This window comes from Macrotis lagotis, chromosome 1 (assembly GCF_037893015.1).
Source record: "Macrotis lagotis isolate mMagLag1 chromosome 1, bilby.v1.9.chrom.fasta, whole genome shotgun sequence".
Classification (NCBI taxonomy): domain Eukaryota; kingdom Metazoa; phylum Chordata; class Mammalia; order Peramelemorphia; family Peramelidae; genus Macrotis; species Macrotis lagotis.
Genome location: NC_133658.1, coordinates 696,940,569 through 696,957,018, shown reverse-complemented (window position 1 = coordinate 696,957,018; position 16,450 = coordinate 696,940,569). Strand labels below are relative to the sequence as shown.

Genomic DNA, 16,450 nt, shown 5'->3' with positions numbered 1-16,450 from the left:
AGCCTCAGACATTTAATAATTACCTTGCTGTGTGACCTTGGGCAAGACACTTTAATCCCATTGCCTTGCAAAAAAAAAAACCTACAAAAAAACCTCAAGATAATGAAAACTAAGTAATGTAAGGACAATTTTATCAATTTTATTCATGTGATGTTCCTTTTAAGGTTTTTAACATATCATTTTTAGATTATAGGTAAGATTTCCTGTTATGGGGTGCTTTCTTTGAGTAGTTCTGTTTATCTGAGGAAAACAATGGAATTTTTGAGGAACTCTTCAAGAAAGTAATCTGTGCTAAAAAAGATTATATTACTTAGAAATAATAAAAATAGTGTATGTGGATGAGCCTGATTATTGTACTGTTGTTTATATTATCAACACTTTGTATTGACAATCTTAAATATTAATTTTCTGTAATAAACTTTTAAAATAGAAATGTAAAATAAAATATTCATTCAAGTATGTAAAAATAAAAGAGTAAAATTTCATGCATGAACTTGTTGGTTGAAAAAGGTCACTGAATCCTTTCATTTAAATTTATAATATGCAGGAAAAAGAAAAAATCCCAGCATATTTATTTAATTATAATATAATTCAGGGGAAAAGGAGAATAAGTATGTAAATCTGTGTACTATTTAAATCTTGAAATAAATATCCTATTGATAATGACCATTCTATTATTAAGTAAATTTATATTTGTAAGTCCCACATGTAGAAAATCTATTTTACTTTCCACATAGATATGTATGTATATCTATCTATCTATATGGGTTTATATAGAGATATACATATATGCAAAAGTCCCATATGTAGAAAATTTATTTTACTTTCCACATAGATATGTATGTATATCTATCTATCTTTGTTTTATATAGAGATATACATATATGCAACAATTCACAACTATAGATAGATAGAAAATATAGAAACTATATATAACTCATATAACTCTGGAATATATATTAACTATATATATACATATATATATGAAACTATATGAAAAATGCAGTATCTTTTCTACACATAATACTGACAATGTCTATATCTGTCTATCTATCTATTGAGGTGGATTTGTGGGCTATATTTTCTCAAAGCTTAGGGCAGAATTTTGCATTGCTTCAATTACCATTATTTATGTTGGGGACTGGATAGAGGAGGAGGAAAACAAAGATCATTTTTTAGACATATACATTTTATTATTGTTTTGATTTTTGATGTTTTACTATTTGCCCTCATTCTAAATCTAAAAGGGTAAATTTGTGAAAGAAAAAGATACCTTATGAAATACATCTTTTATAACATTATTTTTCTTTAGGTGAATTATGAGATATTCTTTTCTCCATTTCCCTTTTCATGATGGGACATTTATCAAGATATTACTAAAATAAGCCAGGGAATAAAGATTCTACTCTAACCAGAACAGAAAAAGAACCATACCCCAAATTCCCGGGTTATAGCTAATGGCCATCAAGAAGCTGTGCCTATAGTTCCTAGGCTAATCTTCCAATGTTATAGTAGAATGTAGTAAATTCCATTCGATTAAACCATTTGAGGATGACAATACATTTAACAAGTTCAGAATATATGACATCTATTATTTATAAGCTTTTTAATAAAAGAGGGAACACTAATATTGAATGAAAAATTACATGGAAATTTCATTTGGGAAAAGAGATATCTTTGAACTTGTGGAATATAATTTTATATAATAGTGAAATGTTTTATGGATCTAAGAATTAGTGGATAGGAAATGTTTAATCCCAGTATGATAAAAAAATGAGGCTTTCTTCTGGTCTGTGCTATGAGTGAGAAATAATACTTCCTTCTTTTACAGTATTTTTAATTTGTTCATTTATAATATATCTATAAATTTCCTGTAATTCCTGAAGAATGTTGCTTATCAAATCATAACTGTAAAGACAATCTTGATGGCTTTATGGTTTAAGACAGAGACTGCTCCTTTATTTGGGAAAGACTCAGGAAGAAGGAATTTTGGATTATATATATTTTTGAGGGCAGATGCCATGTTTTCTTTCTTGTTTTAATTTCCATGCAATAATTTGGCACAATAGAGAGAGGAGTGGGCTTGAATCAGGATGGCTAGAATTCAAACCATTCCTTAGACAATTCATAACCCACAGCAAGTTACTGAACTCTCATTCTCAATTTTTCCATCTATAAAATGAAAATAATGATGACAAATAAAGTAACATGTAAATCAATTCTGAAATCTTAAAGTGATTTATAAATATTAACTTTTCTTATCACTCTTTACATAAACTCAGTAAATACTTTTAAATGAGAAATTATTACATTTTCTTACTTAGATTCTGTCAAAATTAGTGGTATCCAGCAGAGCACAGTGTTCAAGACTCAATATACAGAGGATAAAAGGGAGGCAGCAGGAGTGAGGGACCTTTCAAAGAAAGTGAAATTAGCCAGAGTCTTCAGATTAGAGGAAATACCTTTCATATTTATCTGTGATTTTGGGGGACTTCCTAACTGATCATAACATTGACTTAGAGTCATTCTTTTCCTACAAGAATATTGGAATGATCTGGATTGTTTTTATAAAAGTTCCTACAAAGAACTTCTCAGGTCAAGAAATTCAATTTAGTTGATTTCAATTCAACAAATATTTATTAGGCATCTGATATGTGTAACCTGAGATGCAGTAAAGTCTTGCAAATGAATAGTTATACAAGTTAACCTTGTAGTGAGAAGATCTGGGTTCAAGGTCTGGTTCTGACATATATTTTGAGAGCCTAGATAAGTCACTTTTGCTGTACATTATCTAATCAAGGCTATAAATAGAAAGTTCATAATCTGTTCAGGCAGAGATAGTTTCCTGACTGGGAGTTCCTATACTTTCAGTAAAAGATAAAAATAAAAGTATTTATAAAATGAGAAAAACTGACCTATTTCTTCATTTCAGTGTACTTATAATCTAGCAAAATTTCAATAACTGTAGCAGTAATTGTCATTTTATCAGGAGGGGAAAGACCCATCCAGAAATAATCATATTGTACATTGCTGTTTTATGTTGGTTTTTATTCAGATATTTTATTGTAATTGCTGTTAGTTGTTTTAAAATCTTTAATTAATGTTGTTTTATTGTATTTACACTTGAGCCTTTTAAAGAGGGCAATTAAAAAATTAATAAACACTTGTGTATTAGCATATAAGATAAGATACTGAAAATGCCAGTATAGTATGTTAAACTGAAATTGCAGCATTATCTCCTGCGAGGAATCTTTGAGAAACCATATGCTTTGTAGCTTTATTTTTTTTCTGGTTTTGGTAAAAAAGTATAGATCATTTTGTGAGTCTAGGAGATACATCTCTAAAGTGATTTCCATGTGGCCAGTGGAATAAACTAGACAAAATTGATGTTTTACAGCATGGTTGGTAAATCACAGTAAGTATATCAGCATCCAAGAGCATTTGATAAATGCTCACTTGTTTTTTGTTTTTTTTTTTACATTAAATACAGGAAGTATTATTTGGAGACAAAACCCTTGCCTACTAGGGGGTGATTTTTAAATTCTTAGATGAAATTACTCTGCAAAGTAGGGATAATTATATATAACTAATTGATAGTACAAACATAAGTATGAACATTAGATCAATTATTTTTATTCTATATAAACCAACTATTGCTATTACCCAGGCTTTGCTAGAGACAGTTCCCAATTGTTTCATGATTACTTATTCATATTTTCAAATTTATTATTATATATCTCTGTGGTCTATATAGGCATGATGGATGTTGTTTCATTTCAGGCATTATAATCTTTGATGTATTATAGGCATTAAGCTCTTTGATATTCTTAAACTCCTTGCCACCCTCAAAGTGTAAAATGTTTGCTTTTTGTTCTTCCATCCCTCTCAGTTAATAGTGCAAGTTTATTGAATTCCTGCTAGGTGCGTCACACAAGTTTAATAAGATATGTTCTCTGTTCAGAAAGACTTTTTAATAGTTGGGGAAACTATTTTTGTTGTTTGGTCTCTTTTTTCTAGATGATGATTTTAATGACATTGGAAATTCTCATTGAGCAGCCTTCCTCTACAATAGAGTTTGACTCTTCAACCTTATAGGTTTTGAAATTTTTCCAGGCCAATAGAGAGGTTAAGTGACTTTTCCAGGATCACACAGCAAGTAGATATGAGAAGATGAGGCTTAAACCCAAGCTTCCTAAATCTAGTGCTTGCTTTCAATCTACAAATACCATATAATAAGACATATGCCCAATTCAATAAGACATTTGCATATGAAAAATATCTGGCAACCAACAGCTATATGTGGTGAATTATTATGAAACACTATATGGACAGTGTATCTTGTCTGATGCAAAGTTGAGTTTGAGCCATTCTTCATTTTTGTGGGAAGTTTGCATATGGGGATTTTATCTCATTGATGAAATGTGAAGGGCTAAACAAAAATGGTAAAATGCTAAATAAGTGATAATGACAAAGGAAATGAGATCAATGTGTTGCTTCATAGGGGCAGAAAAACTTCAATTTTTAGAGAATTTGCAAGAGACAAAATAAAACCACATAATAAATCTTCAACATTTCTTTTATATATTGCCATCAAAGTCCAATAGCAAGAGATAGAAAGAGAAATTCCATTTAAAATAAATGTAGACATTATAAAATTCTTGAGACTCTACATGTCAAGACAAACCAGGGAACAATATGAACACAACTAAAAAACACTTTTCACTCAAATAAAATGAGATCTAAATAGTTGTAAAAATTTTAATTTCTTATGGGCCTATATAATAAAAATGCTATAACAACTGAATTATATTTTACAGAGATTGAAAAAAGAATAACAAATTTATTTAGAAAAAAAAATAAGCTCAAGGATATCAAGGGAATCAATGTGAAAAATGCTAAAGAAGATCATCTAGTCAAACCAGATCTGAAGCTAAATTCTAAAGCAGGAATTATCAAAATAATTTGATACTGGATCAGAATTAGAGTGGTGGATTAGTAGAATAGATTTATTAAAGATACATGCTTTTGCAATAAAAATTCATTATTTGGCAACAACTACTGGGAATACTAGAAAGGAGTATGACAGAAATTAGGTATAGATCAACATTCACTCTATATATCAAGGTAAGGTACATGGTTTATATATAATGGATGATAACATAAACAAATAATGAGAACCTGGAATAATTTATCAGTCAGATTTATGGATAAGAGAAAAAGTTCTTTGGATTAGATTTATTTATGAGAAGATATAGAGAGCATTACTAAATGTAAAATAAGTAATTTTAGTTACATAAAATTAAAAATATTTTTGTATTAGTCACATGAAAAATGCTCTAAATAAGTATTGATTAAAGAATGTAAATTAATACAAATCTGAAGTACTATTTCAAACCTATCAAAGACACTGTTATGATAAAAAAAAAGGTAAATATCGAATTATGGAGGGAAAGAGAAAAAACTGGGGCATTAATATACTTGTGTATCCAGCCATTTTGGAGAACAATTTGGAATTATGCCCAAAAGACTGTAAAACTGTGATCTAGCAATACTATTGCAAGGTCTATATTCCAAAAATTTTTGAAAAAAATGGGATCTGTTGGTACAAAAATATTTATAGCAGGTCTTTATGTCATGGCTAAGAATGGTAAATCAAAGGGATTGTCCATCAATTAGGGAGTGACTAAATAAGATGAAGTCTATGATTGTAATGGAATATTAATTGTGTTATAAGAAATGAGAAGCAGGTATTTGAGAAAACCCTGGAAAGACTTACATGACCTGATGAATAAAATGAACAGACCCAGGGGAACATTGTAAATAATAAGAGCAATATTGCTCAATGAAGAACTGTGAATAATTTAACCAATCTCAGAAATATTGTGATCCAAGATAATCCCAAAAGACAAATGTTGAAGCATACTATCCACCTCCAAAGAAAGAATTGACATTGTTTGAATACAGCCTGAAGCAAGCTGTTTTTCAATTTCTTTCATTAATTTTTCCTTTTTGCTAGTCTAATTATATAACATGATTAATATGGAAATGTTTTTCCTTATTACACCTGATTAATTGCCATCTCAGGAAAGAGGAAGGAATAGAATTTGGAATTCAAAACTTTAAATAAAATTATTTTTTAAAAAAATGATATCTTTGAAAGACTTCTTAGAGATCAACTAGTCAAATATCCTTATTCTAATATATAGAAACTACTGTTTAGAGATAAAGTGACTTGCTAAAGATCATAAATATCTCATGGAAGTGCAACTACAATCATTGGGTCTGACTCAGACAAGTGAATTAATATGCTTTTAAAACATTGGATTCAGATGGAGAAAAAGGGCAAGTAACACACTGAAGAATTTCCTTATTATCCTATATGTGATGGGAAACAATTCAAAACATTAGGGAGAGGAGGTAGTTAGGTGGTTTTATGCCGATTGTTGAAAAGAGAAAATGAAGGAAGGAAGATGTGTTCTTAGACTATTACAGTAATGTAAATATGAAGTGAAATGAACTAGAATTAGTATAACATGATTACATTGGAAACATAAAGAAAAGGGGCAGCTAGGTGGCACAGTGGATAGAGCACCAGCCCTGGAGTCAGGAGTACCTGAGTTCAAATCCAGCCTCAGACACTTAATAATTACCTAGCTGTGTAGCCTTGAGCAAGCCACTTTAACCCCACTGTGTAGCAAAAACTAAAAAATTAAAAAATAATAAAAAAGAAACATAATGATATCAATTGGAGTGACATGAAAAAAATATGCTGTAGTTGCAAAACACTAGTTCTACCATTAATTCAGTAGTGAGTTCTTTGATAACCTCTCTGAGCTTCAGTTTTTTCATCATTTAATTAAGGTCAATCAAGGATTCTTAGATCTTGTCTGTTCTAGAGCATGAAATCTTTGTAAAACATCCTTAATAAATGATAATCCATATGCTGCTAGGCCTCTTTTGATTGAGAACTCATCTGTTGAGGCAACTGTTTAAAGTTTTTAGTCAGTTCAACCCAAAATCTGACTCTCTGCATGTCCACCCATTGCTCTCACTTCCATGCTCTGGCTCCAAGGAGAACAAACCTAAATCTTCTTGTGTAAAAATAGATGGAGTCAGCCAGGAACTGGCAGGTGTCAGATCATACAGGCTCTTAAAATTTGGTTGTCAAATTTTTGGTGTGAGTATTTAGAACTTGTAAAATCAATAAATGCTACAAATCAGGACTTGATTTATTGTTTTATTGTCTAGACTTAAGAAAGTGATGGGGAGGAATGTTAATAATGAAGATTAAATTTACCAGAAGATCCTTCCAAGGCAGTTGTGAGGTTTCCATTTAATTTTCCCTTCTCTGGGATTGATCATCCTTCTCTGAATCCAGTTCAATTTGTTAATGTCCAACTGACCAAAATGAGTATTGTAGAACCAACACCACTTCATTTTACTGTTGCCTCTTTAATTTTGCCAATGATCTTGTCTCTTTTGACTTTTGTTGTGGTACTATTCTTTCTTTTTCTTTTTTTCTTTTTTTTTGAAAATGTATTAATTTATTTTTGTTTTTGTACGAATGATGTTTTTTATACATTACTAAAATACTCTTGTTTAAGAGTAAACATAATATGCCCTCCCATCCCCAAATATAGATCTTCATGAGCAGTAAAGGAAAGAGAAAAAAATTGGAATAAAATTAAAAAAATAGGGCGGCTAGGTGGCGCAGTGGATAAAGCACCAGCCCTGGAGTCAGGACTACCTGGGTTCAAATCCGGTCTCAGACACTTAATAATTACCTAGTTGTGTGGCCTTGGGCAAGCCACTTAACCCTATTTGCCTTGCAAAAAAAAAAAACCTAAAAAAATAATAATAACAGGGGCAGCCAGATGACGCAGTAGACAGAGTACCAGCTCTGGAGCCAGGAGCACCTGGGTCCAAATCCAGCCTCAGGCACCCAACAATCACCCAGCTGTGTGGCCCTGGACAAGCCAACCAACCCCGTTTGACCTAAAAATGCCCCATAATATTAATAATAATAATAATAATAATAATAATAATTGTGCTTCAGTCTGTGTTCCAATACCTCCAGTTCTGTCGTGGGTAGATCACATTTTTTATGATAAATCCATCATCAAAAGCACTTCCATATTTTTTCCACTGTTGTCATTGCTGATCACAACTCCTTCCATTCGTAGTTCCCCACTACTGTATAGTGTATTTTCTCTCTCCTTTCACTCTGTCCTTCTTCTTAAATGTGCTGTAGGGTTGCTGAGTGGCACAGCAGATAGATCACTGGCCCTGAGGCCAAGAGATCCCAAGCCCACTTACCACCCCTAAGGCCCAACAACCACCCAGCCCTGTGGTCCGGACAGGCCATCCAATCCCGGCCCCTTGCAAGAAGTAAAAAAGAAAATGTATTATATCTGACCACTCACCCCCACAGTCTACCCTCTCCTCCATCACTCACATCCCCCCCCCTTTCCCCTGTCCCCCTTCTCTCTTTTTTTAATCTAAATGTCTATACCTCATTGAGTATATATGTTGTTTCCTCTCCTAGCCACCTCTGATGAAAGCGCAGATTCCCTCATTCCCCCTTGCCTTCCCCCTTCCATATCATTGCAATAGCTCATTGGAATAAAAAAAATCATATTATATGAAATATCTTAGCCCATTCCATATCTCCTTTCTCTTACTCCCATTACATTTCCCTTTTAGCCATTGACTCCTTTTTTACAATATGTTATATCTTCAAAATTAGCTCTCTCTCCTGTGCTTCATCTATAAAAGCTCCTTCTACCTTCTCTATTAAATGAGAAGTTTCTCATGAGTATTCTCAGTATCATTTTTCTATGCAGGAATACATTTAGTTCATCATCATTAAGCCCCTCATATTTTACACTTCTCCACTTTCTATGCTTCACCTGAGTCCTGTATTTGGAAATCAAACTTTCTGTTCAGCTCTGGCCATTTCAACAGGAACATTTGAAATTCCCCTGGTTCATTGAAAGTCCATCTTTTTCCCTGGAAGAGGATGTTCAGTTTTGCTGGGTAGTTGATTCTCAGTTGCATTCTGAGCTCTTTTGCCTTCCAAAATATTATATTCCAAGTCCTGTGAGCCTTTAATGTAGTTTTTGCTAAATCCTGTGTGATCCTTACTGCAGCTCCATGATATTTGAATTGTGTCCTTCTGACTGCTTGTAATATTTTCTCTTTGACTTGGGAGTTCCGGAACTTGGCGAAAATATTCGGGGGGTTGGGTTTTTTTTTGGATCTCTTTCTGGGGGAGATTAGTTGATACTCTCAATTTCTATTTTGCCCTCTGCTTCTAGTATATCTAGGCAATTTTCCTGTAGGAATTCTTTAAAGCTGATGTCAAGGCTCTTTTCCTGATCATGACTTTCAGGTATCCCAACAATTTTAAAATTATCTTTCCAAAATCTGTTTTCCAGATCAGTTGTTATTTCAATGAGATGTTTCACATTTTCTTCTATTTTTTCATTCTTTTGGTTTTGAAGTATTGTGTCCTGACTTCTTGCAAATTCAGCAACTTCTCTCAGTTCCATTCTACATCTGAAGGATTTGTTTTCCTCAGAGAGCTTTCTTATCTCCTTTTCCCTCTAGCCAATTCTGCTTTTTAAAGCATTCTTTTCCTCAATAACTTTTTGAACTGTTTTATCCATTTGTCCTATGCTGATTTTTAACATGTTATTTTAAGCATTTTTTGGATCTCCTTGACTAAGCTGCTGACTTCTTTTTCATCTGCATCTCTCTCATTTCTTTTCCCAATTTTTCTTCTATCTTCTTCACTTGATTTTCAAAATATTTTATGAGCTCTGTCATAGCCTGAAACCAATTTCCATTTTTCTTGCAGTCTTTAGATGCAGGAGCTTGTACTTCCTCATCTTCAGATTGAGTATTTTGATCCTTCTCGGGATCAAAGACGATTTATTTCTTAATGGTGTTCCTCTTTTTTCCTCTGTTAGTACTCATTTCCCCAGCCTGTGCCTGGTCTTGGGGTACTTCCTGTGCTTTTGATTATTATTGGGATACCCCCCACAAGAATCTCACTGTGTGAAGCTCTGACTTCCCTCCTGGTCCGTGAATGACCACAAGCACACCCCTCTGCCATGTGGCTGAAGTGGGGGGGCTGCTGTTCTATGGGGGGCCTAGACTATGATCAGGATCTGAATGTGGTTAGAGCCCCAGAGTCCTGTTCCAGGGACAGAGGACAGAGATCGGTAGTCTCTCTCCACTCCCCTAGGCTGAGTACTCAAGTTGCCTGGGGTCTCCTGCTTATGGGCTCTACCTGGATCTGGGCTGCTATAGCCATGCTGCTTGCTGAGTGCCCTGAGGACTGGACTTCATGGGCTTGCTCTGACAGAGGCCTCCCCGCTGATCTTCCAAGTTGTGCCTGGTGCTCCCCAGGAACTACCCCTGCTGCCATGAGCCACGGCTCCCAGGTGCCCTGGGGCTGCCTCCAGGAGGCTGAAGTTCCTTCACTCTGGAGAGCTGTCCCTTTAATGCAATGGAGAGGTGCCTTTCTGTTATTTTAAAGCTTACTTTGGGCTAGAGAATTGCCTCACTGGATCCCTCTGTGGGTTCTGTCTCTCGAAAATTTAGAGTCATTATTTTATGAGTTTTGAGAGAGAGCACCTAAGAGAGGTTCTTCTCCTGTCACCATCTTGGCTCCGCCCCCGGTACTGTTGTTTCATATTGAATCTGGGGTTCATTAAAATGCTAGGACTTTTTTCTTTTGAACCATTGTCTACTAAAACAGAAATAATTATATTATTATAAGATTAATAGTAAAATGTGAAACCAGATAACCACATATACAGGTGGCATACACTGAACTTGGGTCACCCAAAGGGTTCTGTCTTAGGTCCACTTTTCTTTTTCCTTCTCTACTATTTTCATTTGGTGATTTTGTCTGCTATGTGCTATAGTGGAAAGAGCACTTGGCCTGCAGTCAGAATGATAGGAGCTCAAATCCAGTTTCAGAATATTACTAATTGCGACCAAGGTAGTCAAGCTTTCTTTGCCTGTGGATAATAATATCAAACATCTCCCAGGGTTCTTGTGAGCATTTTATGAGATAATATTGTTAAAGAATTACACAGTGCTACAAATACAGTAGATACTCTATAATTATTATTTTTTATTTATTTTATTATCATTACTATCAGCTCCCATGAATTCAATTTTCATTTCAATGCTGATTATCAGATCTCTTATGGAATCCTAACTTCTCTCCTGGCTGCGAAGCTTTACTCTCCCACTAACATTCTGTTAGATTTCTTGAACTGGATTTTTAATGGATATTTTAAATTCAGATATTCATTATTTTTACCCTAATAACCTCCTGTCTTTCTAATTTATTATTGTTCAGAGCACTACCATCCTCCCAGTCCTCCAGGTTTAGAAGAAACATCATTCTCTCTCACTCCCCATATCTAATCTGTTGCCAACACACCTGTTGATTTTTACCTTTATAACATTTCTCATATATACTTCTTTCTCTCACATTACTACTACTCTGATCAGGCCCTCATCAATTCATGTCTGCACTAATGCAATATTCTTCTATTTGGTCCCTTTGACTCAAGTTTCTCTCTATCCCACCCTACCCATCTCTAGTCTGTCCTCCACTCAGATGCCAAATTGATGTTCCTATAGTATAGGTGTGACCATCCCCATTCATCCCCTACTCAGTAAAATCTAGTAGAACCCTGTCACCTCCAGGATCAAATATAAAATCCTGTATAGCATTCAAAGCTCTTCATAACTTCCACCCACCCTCAAAAATACACACTTTTCTCATTTTCTTACACTTTAATCTTTCCCTTCCCACCTACATATTAAAATTCTGTGACCTAGTAATACTGGCCTCTCTGCTGTTCCTCTCACAGTAGACCCCATCTCCTAACCCTGTTATTTTTACTAGCTATCTCCCATACCTGGGGGCCTGTGTCTTCTGGCTTCCCTGACTTCTTTCAAGTCGCAGCTAAAATTCCAGTTTCTATAGACATTCCTTCCCATCACTTCTTAATTTTAGTATATGTCTTTTCAATTATCTCAAAATATCCTGTGTATAGCTTATCTGTTCAGATTTAAGTATGGTATCTCCTCCATTAGACTGTAAACTATTCCAACAAAGATTGTCTTTAGCCTACCTGGTACTTCACATTTCTCTGTGTGTGTGTGTGTGTGTGTGTGTGTGTGTGTGTGTGTGTGTGTGAAAACTTATCCAGCTAAACCCAAGTTCACAAAAGATTAAAAGAAGAATAACTCAGATTGTAGAATACTTTAAAGTTTACAAAAGAGATTTAATTGTTATTACTTCTGTAATAACAGAAAAGGAGAGAAAACTGAAGAACAGAGAGGGGAGCTTGTTACTTTCAGAGCTGAAACTTGATCCCAGATCTGTTAACTATAAGCACAGGACTCTTCCCATACTTCTTGTCATTCTAATTCACATTAACTTCAACTCATTGCATTGCCATTTCTATTCGGAAGAGCATTTCATATTGAAAACACATTCTATATATAATCTAAGCTTTGTCATTTCCTAACCCTTCTTCCATATCTGTCTCATTATTTAGATTGAACTTTTTGTTTAGGTTTTTGCAAGGCAAATGGGGTTAAGTGGCTTGCCCAAGGCCACACAGCTAGGTAATTATTAAGTGTCTGAGACCATAATTGAACCCAGGTACTCCTGACTCCAGGGCTGGTGCTTTATCCGCTGTGCCACCTAGCTGCCCCCAGATTGAACTTCTTTATGTAAAAACATTGACATCATCATTTTCTCTAAAAATATTTATTAGGGGAATATCTATGTATGACACTTGAATAGACTGAAGTGACAATACATGATTCTTGCATTTTTACAAATTTGTAGCCTGTACCAGAAAAATCTCAATTTAGATGGACATGGTTAAGAGCATATAATTGAATTAAAAAGTACATACTCAGAAAAAAGTATTTCAATAATAAGAGAACACAGGAACAAAATTATCAGTATGGGTAGGTAAGTGAAGTATCAGTCAAATGAAGAACTCATATAATGACCAACCTGACTTTCTATACTTTCATACCTCTCACTGGAAGATTCATTTAACATTATTTCAGTCCTAACTCTGCCCCAGTTTCTGGGACCAATACAGTCATCAGGCAAAGGAACAGGATTATAGTTTGGGAGACTCAATATCTAATCACCCTTTCAGTGGCCCCTTTTTAACCTTGTACTAAGAGTCTAGCAACAGAAATTGTGGATGAATCTTCTTTTATTCTAGACTAGTTTTTAGTTCAGCTGTCTGGTTCTCCTAATCCTATGTCCCCATTTTGATGTTTTCACCTGAACTCCCATCTTTTTCAGATTAGGGTATTACTTTGCTTTTGGCATCCTTCCCAAGTATTAAAATATAGTTCCATTCCACTGAACCACAACATCTAACACTAGATCTTCCTGGTAGATCTGCCTGATACTTATACCTTCCCTACGTAGTCCTCTTCTTCCTTCCTACCATTAGATTACTCTTATGCTTTGCATTTGTGTACCACCAAGATTGGATTTCTTGATGGGTATTAAAGACCAACCTATACCTCTGCAATACTTTGTAGTTACTTTTTCCTAAAACTTGGAACTATTCTACCTAGCAGATCCATAGTGAAAGACTGTATTTCTTTAGTTAACATCTAACTAGAGTTTTGCTTTCTATACTCAGGAATATTTCATCATCTGCAAGTGCATATATGCATTTTTGAATGACCTAAGACTAAGCTGTTACATCTACATAAAACTTCAATAGGGAACAAGGTAACGGTTTCAGATCCATCGGGGGGGGGGGGGGGATTTTTTGTTGATGGCTAAGCAGACATAAAAGTTATCAGACTTTCTGATCAAATGTGATATACTTTTGAATTGAGATTTGAGCAGAGAATGATGCCTATTTGGCTACAACAAACTTATTGTATTAAACAAAGAATTTAGTCAAACTGCTAATTAAAAGTTTATCACATATGATAAAAAAGATAAAATGATTCTAATCAATTTGTGTAATTCCTACAAATGTTTCAACTCTGATTAAAGCAATAAACAAATGTTGAAGCCATAATGCAATATATTTCTGTGAAATAAGATGTAAAGGACATGTTTTTCCTAGTTCCTTTAGCAGTAACTTGGTGAAGTAAATAGAACACTGGACTTGGAATCAGGAAAGAAGATCTGGCATTAAATCCAGTTTCAGAAACTCACTGCCTCTGGAACCATGACATCATCTTAATCCTCTGAATTTGGGGTTTTTCATTTGTAAAATAACAATACCTGACTAGTTGTGAGGATCAAATTAGATTACATTAGCATGTGAAATGCTTGGCTAATATTAAGGTGACTTTATTTTTGAGAGTCTTTTTATTGCATGAATAGTAATTGCTCTTCAATTTTTTTTTAAAGTTTTCATAGTCAGTGGAATTCAGTTATAGGAACTAACTGCTGTTCTTTTATAATAATATTCTGTAAACTATTTTAGTAATAAGTACTACTTTTATAATTGAATAAAATGTTTTAGAAAGCAAACTCATCTTTAATAGATTTACTGAAGGGATCTATGGTTTTAAGTACCGTAGCAGAAAGGAGAGTGTTGAATAAATATTTTTATGATGTCCCTATGTGATTTTTATTTCTTCTACTCTACCTCCATATCTTAACTTATTTCACATATATTATATAAATTGTCTTTATTACATTTTTATTATTTTGAAAACTTTATATTCCATACAGAGTATTTGATATGGTGAAAAACTTAAAACATTATTCTTAAATTTGAAGGGGTTGCTGATGTTACATTGAGGTGCTTGTGGATGAGTTTTATCCATGATGGTGGCTCATTTCAATGTTAGTTTATTTGTTGAATTTTTCAAAGATATTGAAGTTGTATTTGTACTAGTTTATACTACTTTATGAGGGATGGTTATAGTGTAAAATTGTGTTTACTTGTAACTGATGCTAAACTTTTGCATTCTGTGAAGATATGTTGTGCAGCTTCTGTAGTTTCCAAAAATAAATCTGCATTGCTCATTAAATCAAGACCCCTTTAAGATAATCTTTCTGCAACTTCTGGTAACAATATCCAGGTCTTGTCCCACTGTCATAAACCTCCATATTTCTGTAGACAGATACTCTTTACTTAGCTATTTATTTGATGAATCTTTCTCAAAATATTTTTGACTGATTTCATTCAGATATCTTCTATAGAATCTTCTGTTTACATTCTTGGATTTCCTATTTCAAAGGATATTAATTTATAATCCATGAAGGAAATTTTGTAGTTCATGCAAGTAAAGTACTGCAGATGATAGGTGTTTTGTGTTCATTTATGACTGACTCTTTGTGGCCACATTTGGGACTTTCTTGGCAAAAATATTGGAATAGTTTATCATTTTCTTCTTCAGCTCATTTTACAGATGATGAAACTAAGGCAAAGAGGATTGGGTGACTTGCCCCCAGTCTCACAGCTAGTAAGTGTCAGACACCAGATTTGAATTCAGGAAGACTGACTCCTGGTTGCACTATCCATTGCAACACTAATCTTCCCAATGATAGATGATAGCAAGATCTAAAGTATGACTATTCTTATAGGTGACTATGATGGACTAAAAATATGACATAAAAGCTAGGGACATTGATAAATTGGAAGGCAAGAATGTCTGAAGTGATATTAATGTTTATATTGAAATTCTAGAGTAGATGTCAAGATAGAGAAGACAATGATTCAAGTACTTAACTTAAAAAAGGAAGGAAGATATTCATCCCTAGTGGGTTACATCAACAAAAATATAAAATGAAAGATAAAGACATATGGATCTTAAAAATGATAACTGAGTGACTGTGGCATTAAAGGGTTTGAAAGTGGCATTGAAGAGCAAACATGAAACCTGTGCCTTGGGGAGGGACATGTGAGAGAGAAACTTCCAGTTATGGAAAGAATAGTTAGGAATGCAGTGACTTAAGGAGGCAGCCAGATTTCTATGAGCATAAGAAAAGGAGTGTGTGAGGGAGAGTTACAAAATGAGTATAGCATAAGTGTCAAGTGTCTGAGGCTAGATTTGAACTTAGGTCTTCCTAATTCCAAAGTTGGTGCTCTATCCACTGCACCATCTAGTTACCCAAGAAAAATTAGGGAGTGGAATTAGAAGAGAAAATGAGTGAGATTGATCCTAATGGGATAATAGGAAAAAATAATATTAGGACAGGAAGATTCTGATGTTATGTCTTGACTTTATCAAGTGACAAATAAGCATCCCAGGAATAAAAGGCTTTCAGTAGATGTAAGTAGGGGAAGTACCAGTAAATTGGGCCTTTTAACCTCTAAGGGGATAACAGAGGGCAATACTAGTCTGTTCTCTCTTGAAACATCAGTGAACGGGGATGGAGGCAGCAGGTAGATTGGGTCATGGATTGTGT

The 16,450-nt window shown here is 34.1% G+C and overlaps 1 protein-coding gene across 1 annotated transcript in view; it reads left to right on the top strand.

The window, feature by feature from the left end:
* B3GALT1 (beta-1,3-galactosyltransferase 1) overlaps positions 1-16,450 on the top strand; it is an 802,587-nt gene that overhangs the window by 27,579 nt on the left and 758,558 nt on the right. The gene's annotated exons all lie outside the window — the stretch shown is intronic.